The sequence below is a fragment of the Stenella coeruleoalba genome, assembly GCF_951394435.1.
Source record: "Stenella coeruleoalba genome assembly, chromosome: 9".
NCBI lineage: Eukaryota > Metazoa > Chordata > Mammalia > Artiodactyla > Delphinidae > Stenella > Stenella coeruleoalba.
Window position 1 is genome coordinate 71,679,838 of NC_137155.1, and position 20,649 is coordinate 71,700,486.

Sequence of the window (20,649 nt, forward strand, 5' to 3'; positions counted from 1 at the left end):
TCTGCACCTTGAGTGGGACTGTAGTAAAATATCTATCCATTTCCTTCCATTCTTGCGCTGAAAAATGGTGTTTCTGTGCATCAGAACAAGCAGGACTGCCCATCACCCAGTCACTAGAGATTCAAAGTAAAATATTAAAACATTAGAATATTCTAAGCCAGTCATGGAATTGTGTTTTCCTTACCAGGATAAGTAATGAAATTTTAATTAATGAGACTTAAGAGAATTACGTTAGGGACTTCCTGGAAATGAATCCTTCTCCTAAAAAGTTATATGTAAAAAGAAAAGACCTTTTTTGCCTCTGAATACTGTTGTATGCATGTGACATCTGAGTCTAAAGCAAATATCTTCAGAAACTAAAGGACACTAGCTTAAGACTACAAGCTAACAAACTGAAGATCGAACAGTGGAAAGACGGAAAGAACCTGGTTCCTAGATAATGTCCTTGAGCCACTGAATGATCCATTCTTGGAATGGCTAAATGTAAGAGTAACTCTAGACTCTTTGCTGCCACCGTGACACTGGCATCATCTGGGATTTTATTAGAACTACAGAATCTCAAGCTCCACCCAGTTCTACTTAACCAGAATCTGCATTTTAATAAGATTCCCAAGTGATTCATAAGCATATTAAATTTGAGAAATATTTTCCAAGACAAAATTTTTAGATGTAGTTACTAGCACATGGAATTGACCAGAAGAAAACAGACTGAAAGATTATTAAATTCTTAAGGGAATTGTATTCCCATTAGGTTCTCTATTACTTGCTACTCACTGATAAGGAGGGATAACTTTTGAATGAAAGAGGCTTAAACATATTTATGATCTCTTTTTTCTTTTTTGGTGTAGTAAATGTATTTGGATTATACAGTATGAAAACTATAAGCATTAGTGTTCAAACTTTGAGCACTGTAATTCTTAAGATGAGGAAACACATGTAGAGGCTTTGGAACATACAATGTTTAAATAACTGCTTAAGAAGGCAATAAATATCACACGAAAGGGGGCATGATTAACAAATGAAAGCAATTCAGTGTCATTCAGGTACTAATAGGTAGTACTAGGGATAAAAATATGAATGACATAACCCTTGCCTTAAGGAAACACACAGTCTAAAACAACTGTAAGCCAGGTCACAGATCAAAATAAGTAGGACCAAACGAAGGATATGCTTTTGATAGTATTTGGCATATACATCCCCAAACAATAAGCAGAAGCATCACGGTGGGCTTTTTTTTTTTTTTTGACTTTCCAGCATACTTTCCCCTTCTGCTAACAGCACCCCAAATTTCCTTTGAGGTGCCAACTCTCCCCCATTTTCCATGCATGCGGTTCAAGTTAAGCTACACCACTGCTTCAGGCAAGAAGAGAGAGATACAGGCCTGGCCAATCAGAGCTCCTATAAAAGATTACAGTATTGTTTCCAGCCAACATCTCCACCCTACTCCCAACTCCCACAAGAACAGTATATGTATATGCCTTTGCCATAGTATTGACAGCTGAGGTGTTGCCCTGTAAGTGGAATACACTGGAGTGGAATAAATCACTATCCAGAGTTTTAAATCTGGGAAACCAGAAAAATGATTCCATTCGTAGTGATAGAGATGTCAGTAAATGAAGAGCATTTGGAAAGGAAGATGAAGAATTCAATTTTGGATAATGAGATTTAATTTAAAATAATACTTATTATTTTTTTCGATTATAAAAGTAATGCTTGGTTTTGTAGATAATTCTGAATATCAGGGAAAATGGAAAGAAGGCATTTAAAATAACCTGTTAACATTTTGATATATTTCCTTCCAAACACATTTTCCCCCTCATACATAAATATATAAAACCAAAGTGGAATTCCATTTTACACACATTCTTGTATCCTGCTGTTTTCATTTGACCTTGTGAATATCCCAATGTAAAAAACAAACAAAAAAACAACTTGACTATGTAACTCTTCACTTAATGACAGGTTTCTTCTATTTTTACAAGTACAAATATAACAATAATAAGAATATTTATATTGAAACCTGAATATATAACTAATTTCTTAAGACAAAAGTCTAGAAATTAAATCATCAGGCCACAACAAGTATGAACTACTCTAAGGCAATGTAGATATGCACAGTGATTTCTCGAGGTCTTTGAGGTAAAATGTCTACAAGAATATAGGTATGTAACACCTTTTTCTCTCACAGTAAATATTTTCTCAAAAAGGACATATATACACAGACATAGATACTCATGTGTGTATCGGGGCAACTCCATTAAAGAGTCTTTAACACAATAGTAAGCTTTCCATCAGGATACAGAAGCCGAAAGTCAGCATAAGTTTTCTTTCTGGACCAGGTGGTCATTATAGGCAGAAGGCCAGCACAGTGAGGTTTTGTACCATGTAAGCAAAGAAACATTACTCAACACATGTAGAGAAAATGCAGCCAGAAAAGAGGACATTTCTTTTAAGACAAGAGTAAACTTCTTTCAGGAAAAAAATAAGTTACTCTAAAAAACTAAGAGATTAACTAAATACTCTTATGCATTTCTCAAAAGGATACTGCATCTATAAAACTATAGCACGTAGTTATAAAAAACAAAGAACCTGCGCGTCTGGAGCCTGTGCTCCGCAACCGGAGAGGCCACAACAGTAAGAGACCCGCGTACCGCAAAAAAAAAAAAAAAAGAACCAGGGGGCTTCCCTGGTGGCGCAGTGGTTGAGAGTCCGCCTGCCGATACAGGCAGTCCGGGAAGATCCCACATGCCACAGAGCAGCTAGGCCCGTGAGCCACGGCCGCTGAGCCTGCGCGTCCGGAGCCTGTGCTCCGCAATGAGAGAGGCCACAACAGTAAGAGGCCCACGTACCGTAAAAAAAAAAAAAAAACACAGCAATTTCGTACGGACAAAGAACTGAAAACCGAGAAAATAAGTATTAAGACCAACTCACCAAAGGTGTGGCGTGCGGTACCAACTCTCAGGTTCCACGGAGTCCGAGCCTGTGCCGCGGTGTATGCTGGGCCGGCAGTGGGCGGGGCCTAGGCTCCCATCACGCCTGTGCCCGTAGGCTTTTGGTTTCTGACTCTGGGCTTCCCTGCGTATCTGTGCAGCTGCTGTCTACAGAGACCAAGCGGGCAAGTTTGGAGACAGCGGTATTTGGGGAAGCTCAAGTTTGCCGTCTTGGAATTTTTCCTGGATCTAAAATGTTGGTTTTAGCCACAGAGAAGAACGAAGTTGCAGCGTTGATTTCTCAGACTGGGTAGATAATCTGGTGCTATGTTGATAAGGGCACCCCAGAGAGGACTCTGGACGCCAAGCTGCTCCAAGAACTGGATGCAATCACTGGATTGGATGGAGGCCGAATCCCGCGTTGTTGGGAGGCTAAAATTGGGAGCCCGAAGTGGGAGATTATCTTGGACAATGGCAGTTTCTAGGCAGTTGGGCTGGTGGGTCTGCAGGAGTCAGTGAGGTCCCTTGCAGTTCTGAAGACCACTCTTGCCCACCATCACCTCTTTGGTGGGCACTTAAAGTAACCGAAAAAAGAAAGAGAGGGAAACAGGGAAGGGGAAAGAGAGAAATATTAGAGTTACAGAGAACAGAGCTAGATGAGTCAATATTTATATAATAGGAATCTTCGATATCAATAAACCAACAAAACAGACTCTCTGAATCAAGAGAGTTCACTGGGAACCAGAAAAACCTTTACTAAACAGGATAGTTAAATGCATGGCATGAGCCCGGATTGGATATTGAATTAGAAAAGTTATAAAGGACATTTTTTTAAAATTAGCATTTGAAACAAATATTAGATAATATTATTGTATCAATATTAAATTGTCTGCATTTGATAATTGTATTATGGGGATGTGAGAAGTCCTTGATCTTAGTAGACATGTACTGACATATTTAGGAGTGAAAGGTCATGACGTCTGTAACTTTCAAATGGTTCAGCAAAAAACAAACAACTGAGAGAAAGAACCTGCAAATATGGCAATATATCAATTGATGAATTTAGGTGAAAGGTATAGAGTTGTTTATTGTATTCTTGCAACTTTTCTCTAGGCTAAAACATTTTAATATAAAATTTAAAAACATGAAAAAAAATTGAAAGATAATGCTGGGATACCAAGTGAAAAGCTTAAAAGATTAAAAAAGAAGGTTCTGTAAATATCTAGGAAGAAAACAAGCAAACAGAAGAAAACTCACAGTGATTAACATCTGCCATATACAAGGAGAAAAAAATTGGAGCATCATATCAAATGAGCATACAGAAGCTTAGAAAAAAATATCCTTCCTCAGATGGGGGTGGGAGAATGTCTCCAGCCAACTGAGAAGTAAATGATTACAAAATAATTCAAGTTTGAGAGTCAAAGAATGGGGAAAAATACTTTTAACAGAAAAGATAACATATAAAACACTGTCTAAGAATCTGTTGGTCTTGTCTGATTTTCTAATTCAGCTGGGTTCAGTATAATTAATTAACATTTCCTGAAAACTACCTTTCTTTCCACATTTTAAATTATTTTGCTTAGAAACCACATCTGGTGTGTATCCCTCAAAGCATCCTCATTTTTTGTGTTTGGATTTTGTGTCTTTATTTGGTTTGTGAAAGACTGCTTAATTCTTAGCTTTTTCAGATACTCCTATCTCCTGAATAAAAGTGGTGATAGTGGGCGCTGTTATCTTTTTCTGAACATCAAACGTAATGCTGCAAGATTGGCACATTAAATATAGCATTTAACAAAGTTATTTTCCATACCAGCTCACTAAAACAGCCAAGACAACTTCTCAAAATATGCAGTATTTTAAGTTGTTTTCAGAGGAATAGTTAATGAGATTATACATTTCTTATTTTGTGGTTGTAGATACTTTAAAATTTTTGAATTATTTTCTGTGTAAAATGTATGTATATGACAACATTCTGAAATAGTTTGCTTAGTACTGTTGCTATATTTTATAACTTTTCCATGAAAATAAGACATTTAGTTTGAAGAAAATAAGACATTTAGTTTGAAGAAAATAAGAAAAATTCAGAAAATTATCATCTAAATAATGATAGACTTTTTTGGATCATTGTGTTTGATTGATGATTCCAATGACTTGTTAGCTTTAAACAAAAAGTCCATTGTAATAGAAAAATAAATATTGTTGGAAAAAATTTCTAAGCCCAAGATGGAGCTGCTCTTGCTCAGGGTGCCACATCAACCAAGTGAAAGATAACTTTCATGTCCCTGTAAATACTCCACTTGATCATAAGTGCAGTATACTCAGTCAGCCAATCCCCAAATACGAAGCTAACTCTGGGCCTTCTCACCCCAAACAATGTTAACTATGTGACCCCAGCCAATCAGATATTTTCTATTTATCTCTTCCTCATTCTTTATTACCTATGCTATAAAAGTTTTTTTCCTTCTGCCCCATTTCGCAGTCTCCCAAAAGGTGACTATCTGCTTCATATATAAAGTTTGTTTGTATCACCTAAATTGCTTTCTTTAATCATTTTTTAACAATACCTATACAAAAAATTTTTTATGAGAAACGTAGGCCTTGAGACTTCAGAAAATAAGATTTTTTTTAAAATAGTTGAGGCTGTTTTTAAGACTGATGACATGTTTAATATTAAAAAGAAAATGTTTAAAGTTAAAAAATATAAGATGCAGAAAGTGAAATAGAAAATATTGAAATATTAATTTTTATTTAAGATTAACATTCAGAAAGTGATAAAATATTCATATTAATTACACTCATGTATGAGAAAATACTTTGAGAAATTGATATTCTAATACTATGTAAATCTAATATTTTATGATTGAATAAATTCCAACCTTACCAGATAGAGCATAGCAGATGAAATAGAATAGAATAGTGTCTAATCTGCAAATGCCATGAGTAATACCTCACACTTCCAAGTTGTAGGTATCAGGATCTTTAAGATCAGAAGCACTTTTTATGGCATAAAATAAAATCTTAAAATAAGATAAAAACAGTGAAAACAAACTGACCAGCATTAACTGTAAACTTTTCCTGGAATAGAGTTTGTACATTTCTTAAATATTCCTGTGATAGGTAGAATAATTTTCCCTCAAAGATGCCTACATCCTAATCTATAGAACCCGTGACTATGTTAGGTTACAAGGCAAAGATGAATTAAGATTAGAATGGAATTAAGGTTTTTAATCAACTGACCTCTAAAATGGGAGATTGTCCTGGATTATCTGAGTGGAGCCATTGGAAATACTGAGGTTCTGAAAACATGGAAGAAGTCAGAAAAGGGACCAGAGTCAGAGAAAGACTTGATGATGCTATGCTGTTGGCTTTGAAGATGGAGAAAGGGGCCAGAAGCTAAGGAATGTGGTGACCTCTAGAATCTGGAAAAGGGAAGATAATGGATCTTCCTTATAGCCTCCAGAAGGAATGCACCCTGTTGACATCTATATTTTAGCCCAGTGATACCCATTTCAGACTTCTGACTTCCCCAACTATGTAATAAATTTGTTTTCTTTAAGCCACGAAGTGTGTGATAAATTGACACAGCAGCAATGGGAAACTGATATAACTCAACTTCTTTAAATGTATTAAGATATCCTGCAAAGACCAGCTAATGTTATAATTAAAGACATTTCAAACTGGTAAATTTGTATATAATGGAGGCATCAACTTTCTGCATTCAAATCAAATTTACTTGGTTAGATATTGTTTTCAAGTTTGCTTCATAAATTACTACCTATGCTCTCTTTCCATATGAAAATCTAGTCAAGAAAATAATATTTTTTTCAGGCTACTTCTCATGGGAACATCTTAAATGGGTTACTGCTGGTTAAATTGGACATGAGCCCTTTAAAAGAAGGTAAGAAGAGTGCATCTAAAGAGCTATAATTTTGGGATTTCACCATGAAAATTTGTCATTAACCAAGGAGTCAAATAATATATTTTTTAAATAAATTTATTTATTTATTTTTGGCTGTGTTGGGTCTTCGTAGCTGAGCGCGGGCTTTCTCTAGCTGCAGCGAGCGGGGGCTACTCTTCATTGTGGCGCATGGGCTTCTCATTGCGGTGGCTTCTCTTGTTGGGGATCATGGGCACTAGGTGCACAGGCTTCAGTAGTTGTGGCTCGCAGGCTCAGTAGTTGTGGCTCGTGGGCTCTAGAGTGCAGGCTCAATAGTTGTGGCACACGGGCTTAGTTGCTCCGCGGCATGTGGGATCTTCCTGGACCAGGGCTTGAACCTGTGTCCCCTGCATTGGCAGGCAGACTGTTAACCACTGTGCCACCAGGGAAGTCTCAATACTTTTAAAAAAAATAAAAAATTTCACTTAGTTTAAAATTTCTGAACCAGAGACTTCACTATTCTACTAGGTTAATACTTCTGAGAATTCAATAAATTATTTTAGGAAAGAGTAAAATGGTCAAAATTATGTTTTAGAAAAATAAGAAAGCAATATAGGAAACAGTTTGGACTTCCAGACAAGATGATTCTGTAAGTTCATGCTTTTGGGTAACTCCATGGTTCCAACCACAAAAAGATGATGTATAAAGTTAAAAAAAATAAGTAAAGATTCAACCTGGCACAGAAATAAGATACTCTTCCCAACTGACCACACAAACAAAGCAAAGAGTAGGCAGAAGCAATTAGCCCACTGAAGTCAAATTCCAGAGAAAGCAAAGGTAGCTGGGATTCAGCTTATGCAGGGAACTGGGATTAAAATGCTTCACATTTGCTAGGAAGATTTCTTGAAAACAGAGGATATTGTGGATTCCAAGATGTTGATGATACAGAGACTGGAACTGTGCTTTACATACAACTTCAACCTTTGAGAGGCAGCTGAAAATACACACAGTATCACAAGAAAACTGGAAAAAATTGTTTGGGGACTGGAATGCAAGGACCCCAATAGAAACTTGGTGCAGAAGGCATTTCAGGATTTGGTATCACAGGAAATGAAAAACCATTAGATAGGGGTGAGGAGAGAAATTGTGAGAGTGAAAGCAAGAGCAAGAGAGTGAGAGCAAGAGTGAGCAAGAGAGTGAGAGCAAGAGTGAGCAAGAGAGGAGGAGGAAGAGGAAGGGAGGGGAGGGAGAAGGGGATGGGGGGGGAGGGAGGAGGAGGAAAAAATGAAAGAGAGAGAAGAGGAAGAAAGGAAGAGAGTACACATTAAAAAGATACCCAAAAGTATACTACCAGAAGTCAATTCACTGAGATTAAAATAATGACTAGAATAGTATGAAAAAAGTGTTTTTTTAAAATAAGTTGAGGATGCTAAAAATCTCATAATGTCCATACAAAAATAATTAGCATAAGTATACAAAAAGAACAAACCTTAAATTTTACACGAAAAAGAGTTATAAAGATACAAAAGTCTATACCTAGAATAAACTTCATATTGAACTCAGAGGAAAAACAATAGGTGTTTTTCCTATTGAAAGGTGAAACAAAAGGCTTCTGAGGGGTTAACTCAGAATAACACCCAGAGAAATAACACCCAGAGAAAAAGAAGAAAAGATATTTTTAGAAAAGAGAGAGGAAAAAATATCGCAAGACATGGAGGATAATCAAGAGCCTCCAATAAATAACTAATAGGTATTCCAGAGATAAAAAGTGGTCCTGGACTGATGGTGCCCTCAGATGGCTATCAAGAGCAAGTTCAATTTGTTCTGGAAAAGTCGATTTCTATCTCCATTCTTATTGAATCACCACAGATAAAAGTTACAAGAAAAGTAAGCTACATGGAAAAGACTCTGACAAGTACAGGTTTCTGGTAACTGTACTGCTGAACTGAATGAATAAGCATTTTCAGAACTTTAATGGAAAACTGATGATTTCATAAAAGTGCTAACAAAAGATCAAGATGAAAAAAAATTAATTACATGGGACTGATTGAACTGATGAGGATGATTATAATTTTTGTGACTTTCTGTTTGAATTTAAAAAAAAAAGAAAAGAAAAGTAAGCTAAATCTTTAATGTGAGCCCTGTAAAAATATCCATGAGGGCTTCCCTGGTGATACAGTTGTTGAGAGTCCACCTGCCGATGCAGGGGACGCGGGTTCATGCCCCGGTCCAGGAAGATCCCACATGCCACGGAGTGTCTGGGCCCGTGAGCCATGGCCGCTGAGCCTGCGCGTCCGGAGCCTGTGCTCCACAACAGGAGAGGCCAAAACAGTGAGAGGCCCGTGTACTGCAAAAAAAAAAAAAAAAACCCAAAAAAAACTATGACTTTTTTTATGGAACTAGAACCAATAATCCTAAGATTTATATGGAACCACAAAAGACCAAGAATTGCCAAAGCAATCCTGAGAAAAAAGAGCAAATCTGGAGGTATAACCTTCCCAGACTTTAGACAATACTACAAAGCTACAGTAATCAAACAGCATGGTATTGGCACAAAAACAGACATCTGGAACAGAATAGAGAGCTCAGAAATAAACCCATACACCTTCGGTCAATTAATCTATGACAAAGGAGACAAGAATATAAAATGGAGAAAAGACAGTCTCTTCAGCAAGTGGTGCTAGGAAAGCTGGACAGCCTCATGTAAATCAATAAAATTAGAACACTCTCTCACACCATATACAAAAATAACCTCATATACAAAAATAACCTCAAAATGGTTTAAAGACCTAAATATAAGACATGACACCATAAGACTCCTAGGAGAAAACATATGCAAAACATTTTCAGACATAAATTGCAGCAATATTTTCTTAGATCAGTCTCCCAAGGCAAAAAGAAATAAAAGCAAAAACAAACAAATGGGACCTAATAGAACTTAAAAACTTTTGCACAAAGGAAACCATCAACAAAGAGACAACCTACAGAATGGGAGAAAATATTTTCAAATGATGCGACCGACAGTGATTTAATTTCCAAAATATACAAGCAGCTCATATAGCTCAATGTCAGAAAACAAACAACCCCATCAAAAAATGGGCAGAAGATCTAAAAAGATGTGTCTCCAAAGAAGACATACAGAGGGCCAACAGGCGCATTAAAAAATGTTCAACATCACTAATTATTAGAGAAATGTAAATTGAAACTACAATAAGGTATCACCTCACACCAGTCAGAATGACTATCATCAAAAAGTCTACAAATAATAAATGCTGGAGAGGGTGTGGAGAAAAGGGAACCCTCCTACACTTTTGGTTGAAATGTAAATTGGTATAGCCGCTATGGAGAACAGTATGAAGGTTCCTTAAAAAGCTGAACATAGAGCTCCAGAAATCCCACTCCTGGGCATATACCCAGCAAAGACAAAAACTGTAATTTGAAAAGATATCAATACATGCGCCCCAATGTTCATAGCAGCTCTATTTACAATAGCCAAGACATGGAAACAACCCAAATACCCATCAATGGATAATTGGTTTAAGAAGATGTGGTGTATATATATATATATATATATATCTCATTACTTAGCCATAAAAAAGAATGAAATATTGCCATTTGCAACAACATGAATGGACCTGGAGAATATCATACTAAGTGAAGTAAGTCAGACAGAGAAAGACAAATACTATATGTTATTACTTATTTGTGGAATCTAAAAATAATACAAATGAATCTATATACAAAACAGAAACAGACTCACAGATAGAAAACAAACTTAGGGGATAAATTAGGAGTATGGGATTAACAGATACAAACTACCATATGTAAAGTAGATAAGCAATAAGGATTTACTGTGTAACACAGGGAATAATATTCAATATCTTGTAATAGCCTGTAATGGAAAATAATCTTAAATATATATGTGTATATGAATCACTTTGCTGTACACCTAAAGCACAATATTGTAAATCAACTATACTTCAATAAAAAAAAAATAAGCTTTCAGTCAAAATCTATAAAACAAACAAGGAAATAAGATACCATGAGCAAAATAGAACAGAAACAAAGAGGCAGCTAAATAAAATTCCAAGCCTTCAGAAATAAGAGTAACCAGAAAACAAAGTACAAGCATATATAAAAGGTATTAGACACATGGCTGAAATCAAGAAAAAAGAAAATTATCTGGCAAAGAAATGAATAGAACTTCTAAAGAGGAAAAAAATACAATTATTTGAATGAAAAATTTAATGGGCAGGAATAGCATTTTAGCAATAGATTGATAAAAAGAAAATTAGCAAATGGAAGATACAGATGAAGAAATTACCCAGAATGTGGCAGAGAAAGACAGAAGTAGAAAATATTAAAGCGTGGTTGAGAGACATGAAGGATGAAGTGAGAAATATATAGGTTTATATATTGGCATATATATGTTATATATATATACTCAAATATATATATACATATATATACAAATATGTGTATATATATTTATATTTATACCAATTTAGGGAAGCAGATAGCCCAACAAATTCCAAGGAGAGTAAATTGAAAAAACTACAAATTATAATTCATCATAGTGAAATGGCAGAAACTAATGGCACATAAAAATCACCTAGACGGGGCTTCCCTGGTGGCACAGTGGTTGAGAGTCTGCCTGCCGATGCAGGGACGTGGGTTCGTGCCCCGGTCCCGGAAGATCCCACATGCCACGGAGCGGCTGGGCCCGTGAGCCATGGCCGCTGAGCCTGCGCGTCTGGAGCCTGTGCTCCGCAACGGGAGAGGCCACGACAGTGAGAGGCCCGCATACCGCAAAAAAAAAAAAAAATCACCTAGAGAAAAAAGAGGGATTATCTTCAAAGAAATGTTAAACAAAACCATAGAGAACAATTTATATTAAAGTCTTGGGAAAATATATGCCAGCCAAACAATAGCTAAATAAACTGGTTTAGTCATTTTGACATCTGGCAAAGTAGAATTTAAGGAAAAAGACAACATAAAATGTCAACATATAATAATTTTTAAAAACCCACCAGGAAGTTACAGAAATCTCAAAACTATATGGAGCTACAAAGTGGATTTGAGAATGGATTGGAGAAGGAAAAGACTGCAATGTGAAGTTCAATGAGGAAGATAAGAAGATTGTGGGCTGGATGTGGTTTTAGAGAACTCTGTGGTGACCTTCAAGAGAACAGTGTTATTGAACTGATGGAAGAGTGAACCAGATGCAGTACCAGGAAGAACGAAGGAGAGGTAAAAAAGTGGAGACGTCAGAATTGTGTCTGGGACGTGACAGGGAGAGCCATCACAGAAGCTAGAGGGGGTACGTGGAGCCGAGAGGTTTATTCTTTTTTTTTTTTTAATGTGGACATATTTTTAACAAAAGCTTAGATTTTGTGATTTTTGCTTGGCAACGTGGAACATTATAATGTTTTTTTCTTTCTTTTGTCCTTTTCTTCTCTGACCACACAGGAGGAATCAGAAAAAGAAGCACTTTAGGGTCATGCCACTTTGTTGGTGTGAGTACAAGAGAGAAAGTAGAGAAGATGTTGAAGAACCACACCCACAAGCATGGCCTCCTACCACCCTCTGATGCCACCTAGCAAAGTGGTTTCATCAGTGTCAGAGCTGAGCAACCAGGTAAGCAACTCTTCCTTCACAGGAAGTGATGGTGAAGAAGTGAGAGGTTGCTATGGGCTAATCATGTAATCTCAAAGTTCATATGCTGAAGTCCTAACCCCCAGTATCTCACAACATGACTGTATTTAGAGATGGCGTCTTCAGAGGGTGAGCCCTAATCCATAGGACTGGTGTACTTATAAGAAGAGGGGATTATAACACCAACACACATGGGGAGAAGACATTAATCTGCAAGGAAAGGGAAAAAGCCTCAAAAAACCCCCAACCTTGCTGGCACCTTATCTCAGATTTCTAGCCTCCAGTATTATGAGAAAATAAATTTGTTGTTCAAGCTAAGTCTGTGGTGCTTCATTATGACAGCCCTAGCAAACTAATACAGAGGTATAGGATGAAAGGTGGAATCCTGGACTCATTCCCTCCTTAAATTCCCAAATCTTTTTATTTTTATTTTTTAAATTAAGATGTGATAGGACATTGCAGCCAAGCTTACGGTCAAGCCAGTGATCAGAATCAGAGAGTCAGATCAGTATATCAGAGAGTTTGACCCTAATAGTCCCAGAAAGAATTAAGTGCAAAGCCACCTTTGAACAATTATCCCTTGATCTATTTCTTAGTCTTGAACTGCATTCAGATAATGTTACTCAACCGAGTACACCAGGAATGGCATATTTTATGCCCAGGTCATAATGTAGCCCAAATAATACCACACCAACAAGTTTTAAATTCTCAAGTTGAAGAATAGCCCCATTCCATTGTTAAGAAACCATAGAAAATAATTGATGGAGAAATTTAAGTTCACACAGTGAACCCTCCCCACCTTGTGGTCACATCGAAATATAAAACACTGCATAAGTAAAAGCGATTCGAAAAATAAAGTCAAAATCTAGAAAGCTGTATCACTGTTTATTTGGTCAGAAATACTAAAGTCTAAAAATATAAACTTCCCTTTTACACAAGCTTGTGAGATTTCCAATAGTTTCCAATATACTTGGAGACAGTTTTCATAATTAAAATAAATTAAAAGTTTTAGGTACTTAGTATGTCCTAAACTTTGGAATTAAATCTCATGTGTTAGAATAATGAACATGAACTTATTAATGGCATAGTATTTTGTGAAATACTTTAGTTCTTTGGCTTCCAGTGTTCTCAATGTACAAATAAGAATAATAAGGCAAACCATCCACTATGTTATAAAGATCAAGTTTAGATAGTTTGTGGGAAAACATTTTGTTAACTCTAAGGCATGCTATTAAGAATACGATCTCATTATTTTTTAAATTTACCCTTCAGTAAAAAAGGGGCCTATGGGATTTTTCTTTCTGAAATTGTTCAGCAAAACTGCTCTTTCTCATATAGAATCTAGAATTTGAGTCTCATCTAGAATCTTATGGGTTAGTCGCTGTTAACCATTATGTTCTGAATCCTGTTTGCTGCAAAAATGTCATGAAATCCAATTTTCTCCTTTTCTAAGCACCTCAGACTATCCAGGTTTTACCTCTCAACTGTATATTTTTAAACTAGGTAATAGGAAGCAATGGCCATTTGGACTTGCTGCAGTCAGAACTGTACTGTAAACACTTATCACACCCATTCCTCACAGGCCAAAACGAGGGACCCCTGGAGATCAGCCTCCCTTTCAGGCTGTGTCCAATTAAACATGGCAACAGGCCAATGGAAAACAAAATATCCATTTTTAAAAAGAAAAAAATGCACTTGATTTATCTTTGAACCCAAGAATGTGTGACAGCATGTTATAAATTGTGCTTAAGGTGGGGAATTTTAAAGTTGAAGCTCTAAGGACTCCCTCCCCCAAAGATTTGAAGCTTCTTGTTCTTCTGAGTGTCAGATGGGTACATATGGTGTATTACTTCTCTGGAACTTAATGATCTAGGTTTTCTACCTTTTAATATTTATGATGCTATATAAAGGCTCTGTGTACTTGACATTTCCAGGGCCAATTTTTGCAAATGGTCTTAACCCAGGCTCTAAATTTGCAAACACAAATTATTTGGGCAAATATTTCTGGCAGTTAGATAAAAATGCAGTGTTTGAGGATGTTATCTGATGCACACAATTTTAGAGACCATGCTGTTAGAAGGTAGAGTAGCCTCCCTAAAAAATTTCTTGAAAAACCTGAAAGTTTACTTATATCCACAAACTTCATCTTAAAAAGGAAAAGCAGGATAGAATTTTGAAATATTTTATGGTACATACCAGATGATCTAAAATCTTTACCCAAGTCATTATTATTTGCAATTAGCTTCACAAAAGAAGGCAGGTAGCATAGCACCTTCTATTTCATTCCTGGGGATTTGACTCCCTCATCTCATCTTCCCCATTATAGACAATACAGTAAAACACCAAAAACTAACCAAGAGATTTACAGGGACCAATTAAGTAGAAGGGGATGCTCTCCTTCTCCCAGGTACTTGAATGAAGGGCTCAGGGGAACAATTTTTCCATGATCAACTGCCCAAGGTTCTAAATTGTCTCTTTCATTTCACCCATTACAACATTAGCTTAATACAGTCACAAGGTTTCTTTCCAAATTCTAGTAATAAAATCAATATAAAATGGAATTTTCCAATCCACATTTGTGATTTTCCTTTATTTGTGTTTTTAAAAAATCTTTTCTAAAGCTCCATGAGTGGTCTGCCCAAAGTGTAAGTGCCTGATTGATTGACAGATTATTTTACAGCTAGTACTTACTATTTCTTTTTATTAAGAGCTGAGTGGCTTTTAGAGAAAAAACAATAGGATAAAAAAGAAAAAGGTCTTTGATTCACTTATTTCAAATAGAAAATTGTAGAGAAAAAAGTTATAAAGTTAGCAATTTTGACAGTATATGCATTTCTTGCATCTATATTAATTGGTAGTCATAAATTGTAACAAGTGGACATACAATGCAAAAGTGAAAAGGTAAAGATGTAGAATTTTTAAGGTATTATGCAGTGGGTGATAATTGATCTTTTCTTAGTTCTTATATGAGTGAGTTTTTAAATATAAAACTAAAATACATAGAATGTGAGGACTGTGACTCCAGTGTATAGTTTAAGAAACTATGGGGATTGTTCTTACGTAAAAAAGCAGGTGCTGCTTTCTCCATTACTGTCTTTATATTGTTTTTATTTTTCCTTTTAGAATAGTTGGATATTTTTTAGAACTATAAAAAATTTAGATGACTTTTCCAAAATTTTGTTGATATCCTTTGTCATACATTTATATGCCACATATAGCTTTCCTACGTTATTTCCTGTTTTATTTACCCTTGGTTGATATTTGACGAAAGAAAAAAAAAAGCAGTTGGTAAAATTCTTATTTAATCTCCACAGAACCAGTAAAACCTATCACCTGCTTTCTGTTCTGATTGGGTTAATTTTAAACAATTATGAAATATCTAAAGAGACAGAAACCCTGTATAACTTTTAATGAAAATAAGTCAAAAATTTAGCAACTTTGAGCAAGATAGCCTTCTGATTTAAAACATGCTTTTCAAAAATCAGTCCTTTGAAAAAATTTTAATTACCTGATATGGATAGCAACCTAGAACTAAACAATCATATATACTCTGGGCCATTGGTTTATAATGCTTCATGTATTTCACATGTCCATCTGAAGTTTGCTACTCAGCAATGCATAAAACATAAGAGAGATGAACAGATTAAATAAATCACCCTGCTATTGGCCAATCAGTTGTATTTTTTGGTCATGCATCTCCAAATGGTAAGTACTCTAAGAAGGATATTCAGACGGCAAGGTCTATCTTCTATGTACCCTTACATGAATGATCACTTCTAATGTGGTGGTGGCTAGAAAAAGTTTAGTACAGTTGTTGCCCATTAGGCTCTAGTCTCATAAATGGGTTTTTAAGAATTCCTTGGGCAAATGGGAGAGCTGAGCATAGCAAGCTGGGTCTAAATTCAATATCACCATATACAGCAAACTTTCCACAAGTGTAAAATCACATTGTTGGGCTGCACCCCTCAGGCCTGCAGGCTTGTAATTGCCCAGCGGCAAGACCAAAGAAAGAGCCCAGAAGCAGTGACAGGGACATCAAGGACTTATTGAATAGGGAAACTTACAAGTCAGAAGTCCTGGAGCGACGATGTTTAGCAGACAGCAGGCAGGACACAGGAAAAAACTTGGCTACCTGAAGGAGAAGAAGGCTACCATTTATAGGGGGAATTGACTTCAGGTTGGCTCATAAGTTACCGGGGAAACCAGCGACTGGGCGGGGGGCAAGCACGAAAGCAGTTCTGATTAAGCCCTGTAATTAAGAGAATTGGATACTCATGTGAGTGAAGCAGGTCCTGGTTGAGAAGAGGATGGACAGAGAGCAAGAGAACAGCCATCTTGAATGGCCTGACCATACCAATATCCATGACCAAATTGAGCTAACAGACAAGAATAGGAATCAATAAGTACAGCAGAGTATTATTTATTTTTTAGTCATTCAAAGACCTACTTTTAGGCTGAAGCTGTGAGTGTCTTTAAAATGCTTTTTTGGGGATTTGTGATTAATTTTAGCCTGGGGAGACTGGTTTAGAGCTCCAAATTTAGATGATACCGCTGAGCTCTTGGAATTGACTGAGGGAAGTTGTTGAATGTTTGGCCTAGAAACAGAAGCATGTTACATAAAGAGACGCCACAGCACTGAGGTAACACTGCAGGAGGCAAAACCAAAATGAGGCTGCATCTGAGTTCAGCACACATAGGGGAAAAGGACCGAGTAAATTATGCACCTGCACCAAACCAGGTTGATGAATGAAAGAGAGTGATTGATGAACAAAAGCGAGGGCTAAAAATCACATTAGTCTCTTAGTAAGTGAGGGAGGGAAATGTGATTCTTCTTAGGAAAAACTTATATAAAAGTATGATTCCATGTTGATTTTTAAACAGAACCCATTCAGAGTAGGCAATTCCTGACGGCTCCCTGGCAGCCACTCTTTCTTTGTTCAGTGTCTGCCTGCCAATCAAGGCTTTCAGGCATTCACCTACTGTGGATCCCAGTCACCTTGCAACCTGCCTTTATTGTTCTATCCACATTTGCATTTGTCTTTGATGCCTCCTGCTTTCCCCTGCTTATTCCTCCTTTTCCTTCTAAGGCATCTTGTCTGTTCATATTTCTTTTTGTCTTTTCCTTATCAATAGCCATGTTCGGCCCTTATTCTGGGTTCTATGATGGTCATTTCACTGTTTGAAAGATCACCCTATTAAAATTGGGTAGGGTGGGCCCCCATCCAGTTGTTAAGGGAATTATTTTTTCCATTAATTTTTTTTTTTTTTTTGCGGTATGCGGCCTCTCACTGTTGTGGCCTCTCCCGTTGCGGAGTACAGGCTCCAGACGCACAGGCTCAGCGGCCATAGCTCACAGGCCCAGCGGCTCCGCGGCATGTGGGATCTTCCCGGACCGGGGCACGAACCCGTGTCCCCTGCATCAACAGGCGGACTCCCAACCACTGCACCACCAGGGAAGCCCTTTTCCATTAATTTTGCACACTATTCCAAGATAGCCTTTTAGAAGGATTACATTTTTCTTGATTTTGCATATCTAGGATGAAATGGATAAAAAGACAGTCAAGAAATAAGAGGAGGCAAAAAGTAAATAATTGGAGCTGCCATTCATTGCTGATGGTACAAAGACTTTGTAAACTGGCACCACTACTTTTGGTGCTTGAGAGGTTTTAATAAAGCTTGATACATGCCTACTCTATGATACAGCAACTCCATTGCTATGTAGACCTCCCAAAGGAATGAGTGTTTATATCTTTAAAAAATTGTACAAGAATATTCATAGAGACTCTATTCAGCATAGGCAAAAAACTGGCAACAGTGTAAATGTCTACCAATAGGAGAAAGAATTAACAAACCACATATACACACAATGATATGGATGAATCTCAAAACAATTGTATTTAGTGAAAGAAGACAGACATAAATGAGTACATAAAAGTATATTTCCATTTGTATGAAGTCCAAGAATAGGCAAAACCTAACCAGTGGTAATAGAAATCAGGATAGAGCTTCCTCTGGGAGGGGGGATCATTATCTGGGAAGGAGTATGAAGAAATTTTCTGGGGAATGGAAATATACTAATTTGCTCTGAGTGATGGTTACTTGAGTATAAATATATATTAAAAATTTCCAAGCTATACACTTAGGATTTATTCATTTTACTATATGAAAAGTATACCTTATTTTAAAAAGGAAGGGGAAGGGATAAAAGAAGATTTGGTGAAAAGAGCACAGGTTTGGAAATAAGATGAACCTGGATTCAGAATCATAGCTTGAGTTTAATAATTCTACGATTTGGGGCAACTTATTTCATCTCTTTCAACCTCAGTTTCCTCACCTGTAAAATAGGAAAACATCACCTATCTCATAGATGTGTTAACCACATTAAATTATTTAATGGTAGTCAATCAAGAAATACTAGTTTCTTTCATGACCCCTTCTTTTCTGTTTTGACTAATTATTAGCAGTGGCAAGAGTCCTAACAAGTATTTTTTCTACTATGCCGCCAGATAGGTTTGTATGTACATTAAGTTTGAGGAGTGCTGCTCTAGAAAATTCCCAGTGTATAGCAGTACATTCAAGGCTCTCATAAATTATGCTTTAAAGAAATCTATTTCGTACTGCTTGAAACCGCATCTCCCAATCTTATTAGATCAAAGAACTGCCCCTGCCCCTCCAAACATGTATTTTTTTCGGGAAAGACATAACCATTATCCCTCCACAAGATTTGGTTCTAAAGAAAACACCTTGAGAAACATGTTAGTGTAGCACATCTCCCAGTGATGAATAAGAATTTGGGGGTATCCTCTGGCACATTTCAGAAATGTTGAGTTCAGGATTAGTCTGCCAGATACAACTGCAGCTCTTAGAACCACTTAATTTGCTGCTTTGACTCTATTAATACATATGTGCTTGGACAAATAACCCAAGAATGTGATTCTCAAATGTAAGTGAAGGGCACATCAGAATCATGTGGTGAGTTCTATAAAAATACACATAGATATATCATTCAGATTCTACTTTGGATAAACAAGAATGGCAATACAATCTGCAGGGACTGTTGAAAATACTGTCCCCGACACTCCCACCCCACATTCCGGGCGTTCTGGAAGATACCGTCTAGTGATTACAATGCGCACCCTGACCCAGGTGAGAACTATTGGTTTAAATAAATGCATCTCAACTCTGATTGCCCATTAGTATCACTCTGGCTTAAAAACATCAATTCCAAAGCCCATGGACTGACTTAATTGGCCTGGGGTTAGACTTGGAGATTGGCATGTTTTAAAGCTTCCCAGGTGATATTAATATGCAGCATGAGTTGAGAACCACTGGTCTAAGAAAAATAACGGTGTTTCTTTGACCCCATCACCAAAACTACCCATCATTTTGTTCTTAAGTTAAAAATACAGTCATTTCAGTGGTGGGTATTAGTCAAAAGAATGTCTGTGCTGAAATTTCTTATGTGGGGTCCCTTGTCTCTATATGGAGAATGGTGAACATCAAAGTGGTGTTTCAGAAAGTACAGGACAGTGAGGTGGGTGAGAATTGCTGCTGAGTCATTAAGATAATATGAGATCTGGGCAGTTTGCACACTGCCCTCCATCCATATTCATTCAGAGCTTTAAAACTGGATATTACATACAAGCAATTTGTAGACATCTGGGTGTAGAAAAACCTCTAAAAGGCTTTTTTCATTGTCTTTAAAAATAATCATTTTATAATTTAACTTCATTTGAACAATTTTTAAGTAAATGCAGTTATTATCAGAGAACTAGTTTTTCCCAAGTCACCTAATTCATACTAAGTAAAGGCCATAGCAAGGCTTTTAAAAATAAGCACTATTCTTCTTTTTGAGAAAGAATCCACCATTAACAAAGATGTTTTTAAAGCTTCCATCATCCAATACCTTTAAGACTTCATTTCAATATTTATTATAAGTCAAAACTGGTATTCAATTAAATGTGTAAGTAGTAAATGATTTTATTTATTTACTTTTATTTTTTCAGTAAGGAATGACTTTATTAAGAGGGACTATTGCAGCAGGCGGAAACGCCTAGTGTTAGCCAGAATTGTTTCAGGGAAGGAATGGAGGAACAAAGCTCTGATATGCCGCGGCCAGTGGCTGGGGAGGGAAGGAGGGACTTGTTAAAAACTGCTTTGTGGGCGGGGCTGGGGTGATAGTATGGG

The 20,649-nt window shown here is 36.8% G+C and overlaps 1 protein-coding gene across 16 annotated transcripts in view; it reads right to left on the minus strand.

Moving 5' to 3' along the window:
- LOC307192094 (uncharacterized protein) overlaps positions 1-20,649 on the minus strand; it is an 868,937-nt gene that overhangs the window by 773,634 nt on the left and 74,654 nt on the right. For all 16 annotated transcript variants that reach the window (XM_079932631.1, XM_079932629.1, XM_079932628.1 and 13 more), the window contains 2 exons: positions 16,527-16,594; positions 2,932-3,504 (listed from right to left, as the gene is read on the minus strand). The gene's annotated coding sequence lies outside the window, so the exon portion shown is untranslated. The remainder of the gene's footprint in view (positions 1-2,931; positions 3,505-16,526; positions 16,595-20,649) is intronic.